The 15,085-nt window shown below is 39.1% G+C and overlaps 1 long non-coding RNA gene across 1 annotated transcript; it reads right to left on the bottom strand.

Moving 5' to 3' along the window:
* Nucleotides 1–12,858: 12,858 nt before the first annotated feature.
* Nucleotides 12,859–14,636, bottom strand: LOC149551969 (uncharacterized). Its single transcript, XR_016353343.1, has 4 exons — nt 13,591–14,636; nt 13,413–13,502; nt 13,247–13,312; nt 12,859–13,160 (listed from the first exon to the last, which is right to left on the bottom strand). It is a non-coding gene; the product is annotated as an uncharacterized LOC149551969 (long non-coding RNA).
* Between the last annotated feature and the right edge of the window lie 449 nt (nt 14,637–15,085).

Raw genomic sequence — 15,085 nt, 5'->3', positions numbered from 1 at the left:
TGGGAGAGAGTGAGAGAGAGAGTAGGGGGCGGTAGAGAGAGAGAGAGAGAGTACGGGATGGGAGAGACAGAGTGAAAGGATGGGAGAGAGAGTGAGAGAGAGTAGGGGATGGGAGAGAGTGTGAGAGAGAGTTGGGAATGGGAGAGAGAGAGAGTAAGAGTAGGGGATGGGAGAGAGAGAGAGTAGAGAGGGAGAGAGAGAACTTGAGAGAGACAAATAGTAGGTGACCTGGGAGAGGGAGTGGGAGAGGAGGAGAGAGAGGGATGGGAGTGCGTGTAACAAATCTAGAGAGTAGGGGATGGGAGAGAAGAGAGAGGGGGGATGGGAGTGTGTGTGTGTGTGTGTGTGTGTGTGTGTGAAAGAGAGAGAGTAGGGGATAAGAGAGAGTGTGAGAGTGTGAGAGAGAGTAGGGGGTGGCAAAGAGAGAGTACGAGATGGGAGAGATAGAGTGAAAGGATGGGAAAGAGTGTGAGAGAGAGTAGGAGGTGACAGAGAGAGAGAGAGAGAGTACGAGATGAGAGAGACAGAGTGAAAGGATGAGAGAGAGTGTCAGAGAGAGTAGGGGATGGGAGAGAGTGTGAGAGAGAGTTGGGGATTGGAGAGAGAGAGAGAGAGAGAGTAAGAGTAGGGGATGGGAGAGAGAGAGAGAGTAGAGAGGGAGAGAGAGAACTTGAGAGAGAGAGAGAGAGATAGTAGGTGGTGGGAGAGCGAGTGGGAGAGGAGGAGAGAGAGGGATGGGAGTGCATGTGAGCGATCTAGAGAGTAAGGGATGGGAGAGGGGAGAGAGAGAGGGGGATGGGAGTGTGTATCTGCAAAAGAGAGAGTTTAGGAGATGGGAGAGGGGAGAGAGAGAGTAGCCTGAGAGAGAGAGAGAGAGAGTAGCGGATGGGAGAGAGGGGCAGATGGGAGTGTGTGTAAGAGAGAGTAGGGGATGGGAGAGAGTGTGAGAGAGAGTAGGAGGTGGCAGAGAGAGAGAGAGTAAGAAGTGGGAGAGGGAGGATGGGAGTGTGTGAGATATCTAAAGAGTAGGGGATGGGAGAGGAGAGAGGGTGAGAGAGATAGAGAGAGTAGGTGGTGGGAGAGGGAGAGAGAGAGAGAGAGAGAGTAAAGGATGGGAGAGGGGAGAGAGAGAGTGTGTAGGGGATGGGAGAGGGGAGAGAGAGTAGGAAGAGAGAGAGAGTAGGGAGAGAGAGAGAGAGAGAGAGAGAGAGTAGGGAGGGTGGAGAGTGATGTGTTCTCATATAGTGCGTACGTGCTATAGCGCATACGCACTATGTGAAATCACCTAAAAATGGTCAAAAAGCAACTTTGGGGCCCGTTTCATTCATTCTCTGCTTTTTTTCTGTTCTGCACTCTGTTATCCCGACAAAAATTGCGGGTTTCAACACAGCAAACACTCTTTCAAGGTGGCAAACACTATTTCAAGCTAACAAACACTATTTCAAGGTGGCAAACACTTTTGGAAGCTAGCAAACACCAAATTCAATCATTGGATACACGATTTGAAGACTTTTTGAATATTCCTTGTATAGAAAAGGTTCGTGCAATCTATTTTAAATATTGTTTGTTGATATATAGATACAAATTTGATTATAATTTGACATGTTGTTTAATATATAGTGAATTCATTGAAATTTGTATGTTTCAATGAAATGTTATTTCGAAATGGTTAGAAATTTGACAAGTCGTTTTATATATATATTGTGTATTCATTCAAATAATTATAATTTTTATATGTATTTGAATAATTTGTAATTTACACATTTTAAGTAATTCAAATATATGAATAATTTGACATGTAGAAATCATCATCATGCCAAGGAAGAAACCAAAAAATCAAACAAATGAAGATAGGGAGAGAGATTTGGCAATTAAAAGAGATAAAATGAAATTACTACGTGAGCAAAGAAAATTGCAAAGCAATAATGAAGAATTGACTTTTGAAGAGGATCAAGAACCACCGGTACCAAGAAACAAAGAGGAAGAATTGGAAAGACAAAGAGAACGAATGAGACTGTTACGCTCAAGAAGACAATTGAATTGTGAAGCTACACCATCTTCTAATGTTGGAGTCATATCGTCCGCTACACCATCTTCCAATGTTGAAGTCATATCGTCCTCTCATGTTGAAGAGACACCAATTTGTAGATCCGACGATATACACACTCCATCATGTCATGTTGAAGGCACAACATCAACACATCAAGTAGGTGATATTCCATCTTTTACATCTTATTTCCAAGGCACATCATCTTTGGTTCAAGGTACGCAATACACTCAACCTTATGTTGATGTTCAAAATGTTGAGAGAATTGAAGAGATTGTAACACCTTCTAGAATTCGTTTTAGAAGACCAAAATATTTGATTGATATTGATAGTAACATTTTGAAATCAATGCCTGACAAGATTAGCAAGCGTACTTGTCAAAGAAAAGTTAATCGTATGTGGAGATTATTTTTTGATGAATTAAATATTACAGTTCAATGCCAATTATTTGTTGAAATGATGAGAAATTTAAAATTTAGGCCTATCATGAAAATTCTTGGGCTAAGAACAATGGATGATTCAAATGAAAAAAACATTGTAAAGAATCTAATGAATGCTTATGACAAAGTGGGTTCTAAATCACGCACCAAAGATAGTAATATCGCAAGATGAGTACATACATCGACAATAGTAAGTAGCCAAATGAAGAAAGCTCGACTCATGAGAAAGACAAGCAAAACATTAAAAATTGGTAGAGGTACTCTAAGGAGAGCCATGCTAAGGTGTGAGAGATTGGAAGATCCAACAAAAAATGAGTTATGGACATTTAGCGGTAGACTACCGCGAAAGGATAAAGAAATTAGTGAAGCCTTGAAATCATTGATCAAAGATTTTTGGAAAAATAACACACGTGTTTCCCCTAATCAAAGAGATGTTGTAAGAAGGAGGATTGGAAGCCAAAATCGCGAGCCACATACGAAACATTTTTTGGACACAACTCAGACACAATTTTTTGCAAAATTTATTGGTATGTATCCTCAAATTCGAATAAGTCAAAGATTTTTTGAGATGGGTAAACCTTTTTATGTGAAGATAAATCACACACGCACAACTTGTTGTTGTAGGATACATATTGAATTTTCTAACCATTTTGATGTTTTTAGGCATATATGCGTAATTTTGCATTCTCAGTTTGTTTTGCAGGATTGTGACATAAATGAGCCACCAAGATCTTCAAGGGAATTCATATCCAACATTTTATGTGAAATAAGGGACAGCCAACAATTTTACAAGACATCATGCTTGGATGGTACGTGCTTATTTTGTGGTTCTTTGCAACTTTTATCAACTTGTCAACATATGGATAGTACACATGCAATTGGAAATGAAATAGTAGATAATGGAAAATTTAAGACAATGACATATGCTCTAAAAGATGGAAAACATGGTAAAAGATGTGATTTAGTCATTGAAAAGATTCCAGTGTATGAGTTCATGAAAAAATTTCGTGAAAATATTATTTACGAGTATGCAAGGCATACCCATAGAGCTCGATGGCTGGATTTGTAATTCAAGTTGTGCAAGGATACATTTCCACTGGATACCATTGTTTCGATTGTAGATTTCGTAGAGAACTACACACTACAACCACAAAATGAGGTGCAAGCAAAGTATTATACTTCTCAACAGGTTTCCATATTTGTTCACATAACATTCATGCATTCACCTACAAGTACAGAGGATGACAGGAAGATTTTGAGGGAGTACCATTTTTACATTAGTGATGATCGATCACATTCTACGGAGTTCGTACATGGTTTTTTTTAACTATTTTATGGAGATTTGGCTAACAAGGGCATCACATATCGTCAGCACATTATTTGGTCAAACAATTGTGCAGCTCAATTCAAGAATGCACGGATGTTCTATTGGTTGATCAAGATGCACAAGTTGTGTAGAATTCAATACATGTGGAATTTCACAGAGGCTGGTCATGGAAAGGGAGAGCACGATGGTGCAGGCGCATGCATCAAAAGAGCCTTAGCTCGTGAAGAACTAAAGTACAAAGATGGAGCAATATTGACAGATGCAAAATCCATCGTCCAGTGGTGTAACACTACAATGGGTCCAGGTAAGGAAGGTGAGTCTATGGTTCGTAGATTTTTTTGGTTGATAGATAATACTAACATTGCACCATATCAGGATTGTTGCACACTAACAGGATCTAGTGAGTTGCACTCTTTTAGAAGATCTGATGCAGGTTCATGGAGTATCCACACACGAAAAATGGCATGCTATTGTCCATCATGTGCAGAGGAAAATTGGGATGACTGTGAGTCGACTGAATGGGTGGACAAATGGGATATACGGGTTTTGGACCCAATTGACACCTATCGTCCCCCACAAGCACTAGAAATGGTATAGATGGAATCGTCTATTGACTTTGACCGCTTGTCTGATCTAGTGCAACCTGGTAATATATATATTTATATATCTTTGTAATTTCAATATGTAACTTTATAACTTTTATGCAAGTATTTTCTGAATTAATGACCGCATTTTGTACATTTGTCACTGCAGGCCATGTTTTTGTTGTTATTGCACCTGAAGACAATGAAGAAGGGACAGATTATTATTTGTGTCGTTGTGTTCAATCCAAACAAAAATTAGATCACTCGGTTATAGATGGTGAAGGTTTAGAGTACCATGTCGGTGTGGTGGTTCTAACCGGCACATGGCTTAGACGATATTCTATGAAGAACCTTAACTTGTGGTTATTCGAGGATTGGCAAACAGAGAGGAAGATTCTTCATTATTCAAATCTTTTTGTCGCATCAAATGTCCACTTGATAAAATATGGTGGAAAACCACATAATAAGAATCTTTGGAGAGTTCGTGAGTCAGACCACGAGGCAATACTTGAGACATTAAAATGTCGAGCAGATCCAGTTGGCTCATTAGATTGAATACAGAGAGAGGGAGAGAGAGAAAGAGTGATCAACTGGATCCAAATACATTATTGCAACCTCTTCCCCAAGACTATCCACATGACTAAGGTGGACCGTATTGTTATGATGCGTAAGTGATGAGATTTAGTTTAAATCATAGATTTTATGTTTTGATTTGTTTAGAATCTAGATTTTATGTTTTGATGTCTCGAATTTTTTTAAAGCTAGAACAATATTTTTCATATTTTCTTATTGTGACAATATTTTTCTTTCATTGCATGTTCTCTTGGATGACAGGAGGGAGAGAAGAAAAATAAGTAGATTTCAAAACAGCCAGCCACCCTTCTTCATGTAATTTATTCATTTAAGGTAAAAGTCTCGTTTCCTTTGTTTGGCTTTGGTATTTGGTTATTTAAAGTCATTATTCTAGTTAGACCTTCGTATGTTTGAATTTGGGATTGTTTAGTGTCTATTTTTTATGATTGTACTGAATTATTAATTCTACAATGTTTCTATTATTTAATTATTTAAAATAAATTAAAACTTTTTGTATAAAATTATTATTTTTTATTTCTATCTATTTGTTATGATTATTTCTATTATTTAAAATAAATTAATTATATAATATCTCTATGATGAACTATTTATATTTCTAAACTTTACATATTTTACACCATGACCAACAATCAAACTATTATAACAATACAAATACATTTAAATAGTAATGTAAGAATGGTTTAGTTCACATAAAAAATAAGTCTATCTTAGATATTCTAAATACATCACAAAACTTTATCGCTTCAAAAAAATTGGAATTTCTCCCATCTACTTGAGTTTCCATCAATTGTCCATAAAACTGGGAAAGGGAATAGGTGTTATGCTGCCAATCCCAACATCCTCCTGTCCACTACTAGGAGATGTGTGTAATGTAGGATTCAGCTCCATCAACTTAGTCATTTCTTTCACTAGTTGATTGGGACTCTCACCATTTGTTGCCAACTATGGTGACAATGCTTGGGGTTACACTTATTAAGTAAGAATATTTCCTAATCTAGGGATTAGAGCATTGAACATATCAGAATGTGATTTATGCTATGGAAGAAGAGGTATGTTGGGCATACTAATTGATTCTAGGGCTAGTGCGATTACATCTCCTTCCACTAGTGTTGTAAATATAATTTCTATAGTTGTTGAAGGTGCACCTCCAATATTTGGTCTATATCTATTTCAAACATTTAGATTATCCTCTCTTTCTTTCCTCTTCTATTCCTTTAGTGCAACCATCTTCGCAACTCATTTTCCCCTCTCTATAGCATCTAAGATCTCATTTCTTGCAATCTTTTCCTCTCTCCCATCTTTCCTATCCCTGATCTTCTCCTTCATGTAAAGTGCATTAGCCTCAAATAACTTCTTAGTCTCTCTTGTTCCTTAGAATTTTGTATCCTTTTCTTTGGTAGCTATAGGAATCTACTGGGTAAACCACTATCTTGTTTTCTGTCTAGTGGCATGTAACGTATAGAATCAACATCTCCATCATAGTCATTTTGGGCCTGGGTATCAAAAAATTGTTAACTATTTATTTCATCATGGTTGCCACCATTTGCAAAGCATTATATGACGTCCTTGGGGTCAACATGTGGTGGGGATGGAATTAAAAGGGAAACATTTTCATCCCCACAAGTATTTGGTTACCCAAGGTTTGTGACAACCTCCTACAACCAATCTGGTTGTGAATCTTGCATTAGCAAGCTTAATCTAATATCATAATTGAAAATGTAGTTTTTTATATGTCTCTTAGCCTTGACCAAATAAAAATTGGAATTCTCTAACCAACAATAATGTAAGGAGACCCACCCTGCTAGTTTAGGCCACTATGCCCAAACTAACCAATGACTTCTTCTAATCCTATAGGGTTTCTTCTTGACCCTATTCCCAAGAGGATATCTCCCAACTATCCCCTTCCCTAGGATCTATGCACACCAATTGACTATGTGACAAAGAACTCATGGTGGATAAATCTGAAGGAATTTCGTAGGAATACCTTTCTTTCCAAAATCACTCTCATCTATCCATGTTACTTCAAAGTTTGAGGCCATTTACAAAGCAACTCACAATCCCTTGACTTTTGGAACTCCCATGACCCAAAAAAGTCCTAAGAAACGACTCAAATGCAAGGATTCTTCTATTTTTTTGGTCTCATGATCAACTTTACAATGGTTTTTACAAAACCCTCCTTTCTAGCCCCTTTACCCTAGGGCTTTCTAGAACTCTTACTTTGCAACGTCTCTAGAACCCCAAAATGGTTCAAACACCTTCACTTTGGTTATATTAGATGACTTCAAACATAAAATGCAACTCTTGTTTGGAGAAAACACTAAATCCACCTTGGGAGCAATCACATACCCCTTTTTATGCACTCAAATTTTAGGGAAAACTATGCAAATACTTCTTAAATGATTTCAACACTCGACTTTTCAGATGGAAATGGTTATTATAGACTCAAACCAACAAGAAAAATCCCAAACTTAAGGTTTCTCAACACTCAACAATCAAATTTCAAAACTGTTACCAACACTTACTACTAGGACAATTTCTAGTTTTAATGGTCAAACTCCCAAACCATACAAAGGACCCCCCACTGTTTTTGCATTTTTAAACACTCTTTTTGGAGACCTACAATAACCTCTCTCACTTTTTGGAGATCACACTCCGTTTTCATTTTACGATGCCATCTCGGGTGATGTTGAAACTTGCAATGTCGGCTAGTACAAAGTTGCCAACTGCCAAATCTCTCTCACCTTTCCTCGTGGGATCGAACTGTCTGCTCCGTTATCTCCGCGTGGTCAGGTAAACCCTATCCCCAACCTCATCCTATCCCCTTCAGTGCTCGAACATTCTCAGGCACGCCAATCCAGAATGCCCCAAGGGTCACTAAATGCCATAGGGCTGCGATCTTTGACGGGGCATATCTCAGAGCTCGTGCGAGGTATGGATGCAATTCTAATTCCTATAGGACTGTATTGCGGAGACCTACAATAACCTCTCTCACTTTTTGGAGATCACACTCCATTTTTTGTTTACAACGCCATCTCGGGTGATGCTGAAACTTGCAGTGTGGGCCAGTACAAAGTTGCCAACTACCAAATCTCTCTCACCTTTCGTCGTGGGATCGAACTGTCTATTCCGTTAGCTCCGGGTGGCCGGGTAAACCCTATCCCCAACCTTTTCCTATCCCCTTCAATACTCGAACGTTCTCAAGCACGCCAATCCGGAATGTCCCCAAGGGTCACTAAATGTCATAGGGTTGCAATCTTTGACGAGGCATATCTCAGAGCTCGTGCGAGGTATGGATGCGATTCTAGTTCCTATAGGACCGTGTTGCAGAGACCTACAATAACCTCTCTCACTTTTTGGAGATCACACTCCATTTTTGTTTTACAACGCCATCTCGGGTGATGCTGAAACTTACAGTGTGGGCCAGTACAAAGTTGCCAACTGCCAAATCTCTCTCACCTTTCGTCGTGGGATTGAACTGTCTACTCTATTAGCTCCAGGTGGCCGGGTAAACCCTATCCCCAACCTCATCCTATCCCCTTCAGTGCTCGAACGTTCTCAGGCACGCCAATCTGGAATGTCCCCAAGGGTCACTAAATGCCATAGGGTTGCGATCTTTGACGGGGCATATCTCAGAGCTCGTGCGAGGTATGGATGTGATTCCAATTCCTACAAGACCGTGTTGCAGAGACCTACAATAACCTCTCTCCCTTTTGGAGATCACATTATGTTTTCATTCTACAATGCCATCTCGGGTGATGCTGAAACTTGTAGTGTGGGCCAGTACAAAGTTGCCAACTACCAAATCTCTCTCATCTTTCATCGTGGGATCAAACTGTCTGCTCCATTAGCTTCGAGTGGCCAGGTAAACCCTATCCCCAACCTCTTCCTGTCCCCTTCAGTGCTCGAACGTTCTCAGGCACACTGAACCAAAATGTCCCTAAGGGTCACTAAATGCCATAGGGTTGCGATCTTTGATGGGGCATATCTTGAAGCTCGTGTGAGGTATGGATGCGATTGCAGTTCCTATAGGACCGTGTTACAGAGACCTACAATAACCTCTCTCGCTTTTTGGAGATCACATTCTGTTTTCATTTTACAACGCCATCTTGGGTGATGCTGAAACTTGTAGTGTTGGCCAGTACAAAGTTGCCAACTGCCAAATCTCTCTCACCTTTCCTCGTGGGATCAAACTGTCTGCTCTGTTAGCTCCGCGTGGTTGGTTAAACCCTATCCCCAACCTCGTCCTATCCCCTTCAGTGCTCGAACATTCTCAGGCACGCCAATCCAGAATGTCCCCAAGGGTCACTAAATGCCATAGGGCTGCGATCTTTGACGGGGTATATCTCGGAGCTCGTGCGAGGTATGGATGCAATTCCAGTTCCTACAGGACCGTGTTGTGGAGACCTACAATAACCTCTCTCACTATTTGGAGATCCCACTCCATTTTTGTTTTACAACGCCATCTTGGGTGATGCTGAAACTTGCAGTGTGGGCCAGTACAAAGTTGCCAACTGCCAAATCTCTCTCACCTTTCATTGTGGGATCGAACTATCTACTCCGTTAGCTCTGGGTGGTCGGGTAAACCCTATCCCCAACCTCGTCCTATCCCCTTCAGTGCTCGAACGTTCTCAGGCACGCCAATCTGGAATGTCCCCAAGGGTCACTAAATGCCATAGGGCTGCAATCTTTGATGGGGCATATCTCAGAGCTCGTGGGAGGTATGGATGCAATTCCAGTTCCTACAGGACCGTGTTGCGGAGACCTACAATAACCTCTCTCGCTTTTTGGAGATCACATTCTATTTTCATTTTACAATGCCATCTTGGGTGATGCTAAAACTTGCAATGTCGGCTAGTACAAAGTTGCCAACTGCCAAATCTCTCTCATCTTTCGTCGTGGGATCAAATTATCTGCTCCATTAGCTCTGGGTGGCCGGGTAAACTCTATCCCCAACCTCTTCCTATCCCCTTCAGTGCTCAAACGTTCTCACGCACGCTAAACCAGAATGTCCCTAAGGGTCACTAAATGCCATAGGGCTACAATATTTTATGGGGCATATCTCGAAGCTCGTACGAGGTATGGATGTGATTCCAGTTCCTACAGGACCGTGTTATAGAGACCTACAATAACCTCTCTCACTTTTTGGAGATCGCATTCCGTTTTCATTCTACAACGCCATCTCAGGTGATGGTGAAACTTGCAGTGTTGGCCAGTACAAAGTTGCCAACTGCCAAATCTCTCTCATCTTTCGTTGTGGGATCAAACTGTCTGCTCCATTAACTCCGGGTGGTTGGGTAAACCCTATCCCCAACCTTGTCTTGTCCCCTTCAGTGCTCGAACGTTCTCAGGCACACCGAACCAGAATGTCCCTAAAGGTCACTAAATGCCACAGGGTTGCGATCTTTGACGGGGCATATCTCGAAGCTCATGCGAGATATGGATGAGATTCCAATTCCTACAGGACTGTGTTGCAGAGACCTACAATAACCTCTCTCTCTTTTTGGAGATCACATTCTGTTTTCATTCTACAATGCCATCTCAGGTGATGCTGAAACTTGTAGTGTTGGCCAGTACAAAGTTGCCAACTGCCAAATCTCTCTCATCTTTCGTTGTGGGATCAAACTGTCTGCTCCATTAGCTCCGGGTGGCCGAGTAAACCCTATCCCTAACCTCTTCCTATCCCCTTTAGTGCTCGAACGTTCTCAGGCACGCTGAACCAGAATGTCCCTAAGGGTCACTAAATGCCATAGGGCTGCGATCTTTGACGGGGCATATCTATGGGCTGTCAATACTTCAACTATACTTTAAGTCAATGATTATCAATATGTGAAAAAATGGAACTCGTTGTATTTTGAAGTACTGAGAAGATGGCCTTGCCCTTCCCCAAGAGTTTCAGAATTGGGAGACATTAGGTAAGAGAGTGAAAATGTTACTATCGCTTCAACGCACATGACGCAATTGGAAATGCAAATTTTGATGGTAATCATTTTGTGATAAGGGAGAGACTAGGGATGATCATTGTTACTATCTCTTTAGTAGTGGAATTTTGTTTTTCTCTTGAATTTGGTGGTGGGGGATCAGTGGTAAGACTCCTTGGATATTCCTTCTTATGATGTTAGTGACAAGTGTTGCTCTTTGAAAACACTTGTACAATCTTTTTTAAATTATTAGATAAAAACAGAGAATTGTAAGTATTAAACATGATTAGCCTTTAGTTCCTAGAAGATCTTTATTTCCCCATCAATGCATTTAGAAAGTTAAGTTTTAAGAAGATCATAAATAGAAAAAATTAGAGAAGCGATTTAAACATTTATATTGATTGGAAACATGTGAGTCTTGAGTTTCCTCTACCTTTTAAAGAATGTTCCTTAGCTAGCAGACCTAATTCCACATTCCATAAGACTGTCATTGCGCTAAAGATTTAGGAAACCAACTGCTCTAAGATAAAGCTTCCCGGTCAATAATAATCTAGCCTATTGAGGTACATAATACTTCTCAATTAAACTTGTGTTAATTCAGTATTAATTTTGTAATTAACTACAATTTCAGTATCTGTGTACAGGGGGTGACTGAGAAAACTATTTGAGGTCCAATTTGAAAATATATTTGTAAGGATCTCGACCAAGGTTCACAACTTCGATGATTAATACATTCATTCAGGCCAGAACCTCACTACAAAAAAATAATATATAAAAAAGGTAGTGAATAACGTCATGTCTAGACCCAAATCAACCAATGAAAGTCAAATTAGCATAATGTGGAACAACAATATATGCATTGAGTGGGTTGTCATAAAAGAGTTTCATAATAAAATTCATGTCTAGAATTAAAAGACCTTAAAGAACATTTATGCTTGTAACACAAATGGCCATTCAAAACTGAATATGATTACAATATGTGAAATAGCATTACAAGAACTTGTAATGCTCTTGTGAACATCGTGTTAATTCTTGTAAGAATCCCTAAGATGCTTGTTATACTCAAAATTTTGTTGAAATTGAATTAATTTTTATCCTGTCGGTTAATTGGCTTAGGGTGATATATGCTTCTTGGATGGAATAATGAGTTCGTGATTAACTCTGTATTAAGATTCATAGCATCTTCTAGTTATTTGCAAAGGAAATTTATAAATTACTTGCTAATGTCATATGGCTTGCTTGAGAAAGATGTTTGTGTTCTTATTGATGGGTACTAATGACTATCCACATTTAGTTCTTCAATATCCTATTTGACAAGCTTTCCATAGACATTTCTTTGCCATACTAAGTATTTTTGAAAACATATTTGAGTAGAAGGACTATAGTAGATACTACATGATGTTTTAACAAATAAAGTAATGGGTTAAAGACTATTATTTCCAAGGTATTATGTCATAGTATTTTAATTGTAATGATCTTAGACTAATGATATTCTTGAAGGTAACTTCGACATGCAGCAAGAAAGACAACCTATAGCCAAGGCTATATTGTGCCTACAACCAAAGCCATAAATGCTCACAGCCAAAGCCACTAGTGCACATAGCCAAAGCCATGGATGCTTATAGCCAAAGTTACAAGTGTTCGCAGCCAAAGCCATGAGTATATGAAGTTGATGATCACAATTGTTTACAACTATTCACCAGAAACAGCTTCTTTGCAGTTTTTGAGAAATACTAATAAAGCAAAAAAGAACATCTACTAGTTGGTAGACATAATGGCAACTCTCTAGTAATTGAATTTAATTTCATACATGCACATATCTAATTTAATGTCATACACGAACATATCTAATTTAACGTCATACATGAACAAACATATAATATAAAATGATAACCAATAATGTCATATACATTAACAAACACATAATATATTATGATAACCAATAATGTCGTATATGAACAAACATATCATATATTAACCAATAATGTCATACATCAAATATAGAATGTCATATGTACATCAAATGTGTATCGAATATGTCTCTCAAATGCCTATATATATACATGGGGAAGGAAACAAGTCTCTATATATATGTATCAAATATCTCAACTACATCTTTTCCTTCCCACGAGGGGAAGGAAACAAGTCTCTCGACGTCCTCTGTCGTCGTGTGGAGGGAGACAGTGGAGATGACGGGGCCCTCCTGACACGCTCACTTGACCTCTTGTTGAGGCTCTTCTCCAGGTCCAACTGATACAAAGAAAGTAGATATGAATCAATTATTATTATACGTTGAAATCAAATATATGTACTCACAAAATCAATTATTTTCTTACCGCCAACAAATAGTCACTCTGTAAGTCCACCTCAAATGCTCGTGGACGATCAGGCATGACAAGACCCTACAACAATTCAATAAATATAATCACTTATAAATAACATTAGAAATTTTGAGATTAACTATTATAAACAACAACTAAAACGAAGAAAATTCTTTCATACCTCTGTTAGTGGCTGTGAGCTAGCCACAGCTGCGGCCACTCCACTATCAACAGACTGTCGCAGATGAGGAGGTGTGTCCGACATCATGAGCTGCATGTCATACAATACACGTTATATCTAACATGAAACATGGAATAAATATAATCAAATGAATTAAATTAACATGAAACAACTGTACCTGTGTGAAGCTCGTATGATGTATCTGCTCTGCGTCTGTGGTAAAGGTTGACGGTCCTGTGGAGAACTAATGCACATGCATATTTTTTTTGGTCAATCCTTAATATGATTACGTAATAAATATATGTATTAATTAAAATGATTAAATTGATACATACCTCAGGACTCGTCAAAGGGACAAAAAATGGGCCTGGAGGATCGCTGCTAGGCCCAGGAACACTTTGACCCTAAATTTTGAACAATGTCAATAAATCCTAATTAATTAATCATTCACTATACGTATGAAATGTGATCAAATTAGTAATTTACCTCTGTGTCAATGCCAAATGTCTTGTTTAGGAACTGATCGGTGACAAGCCCATCATCTGCACCATCTCCGACATGAGTGCCAAATGTGCATAGGGATTTGCATGAAGTGCACATGTGACCACGACGTATAGAAGGTTCCCCTTCAACTAATGGGCTCATGGAATGGATGAGGGTCTGCGTCAAAGCATTAATGGTCCCTAGAGTGTTGGCCTCTACATGTTCCTTCACAACTGAAGGAATAATCACATGCTCACGTTGTGGATGGACCACGGGTGCCCTAACTACATTAGGGTCACGACGTGTTCCAGGCCTCTCAAATGATGACCCCCCACCTCTACCCTGGGAGTCTAACATATCAAAATAATTGGGGATCTCCCCAAGGACAAACTCACAATATAATTTCTTCAAAAAATACATGGGGACCTCGTGATTGTTGCAAGGAGGGGCATCAAAAACCATCCACCATCTATCCCAAAAATTATTTCTAATAGCATCATGTATGCACCAATGGATGGGGAATCGTTTAGTACCCTCTCTAACAGTATTTTGCTCACCGGATTTTTTAAATAATGCACATATACTACCTTTTGGTATTTCTTTTTTTCTAACATCTTCATATGACAATTTATTTGCATAAAATCTTTTTTGTTCATCCCTCTTAGCCCGCCAAATATCTAACTGACCACTAACTGAGGCTATCTGAGTGTTAATGGATTCAAGGGATGATGCCAATTGAGCCCTCATTGGATTGGTTTGTCCGAATTCTTTCAACCGAGCAATGATTCGTTCTAATTGAGTTTTGCCTCTCTCTATTTCATTTCTTATATTTTCTTGTGTGCCTGGTGGAGGTCTTGCAATTGGTTCGGGTTGTGGAATTTGTTCTTCTTCTTGAGGAGGGTTTTGGTTTTGGGGTTCTTGAGGGTTTTGATGTTCTTGTGGATTTTCTGGTTGATTATGAACATTTCCTGATAAAAAATCAATTGAAATTCAAATAAATAAACAAATCTAAATAAAATTTGTAAAAACCCTACAAAAGAATATAAAAAACTTACAAAACAATATGAAAAATATATCAAACAATGCAAAGTTAGCTTCATATCACTTACGGCGTCGTCGTGGGTGCGCTTGTGGTCTTGGATTTCGTCGACGAGGAGGCATTTTGGCAAATGGTGGTGCAAATGTTGAGT

Source organism: Cupressus sempervirens, chromosome 6, assembly GCF_028749045.1.
Source record: "Cupressus sempervirens isolate cs-2001-9-10 chromosome 6, ASM2874904v1, whole genome shotgun sequence".
NCBI lineage: Eukaryota > Viridiplantae > Streptophyta > Pinopsida > Cupressales > Cupressaceae > Cupressus > Cupressus sempervirens.
The sequence above is the reverse complement of the archived record's forward strand: the minus strand, read 5'-3'. Positions and strand labels throughout refer to the sequence as shown.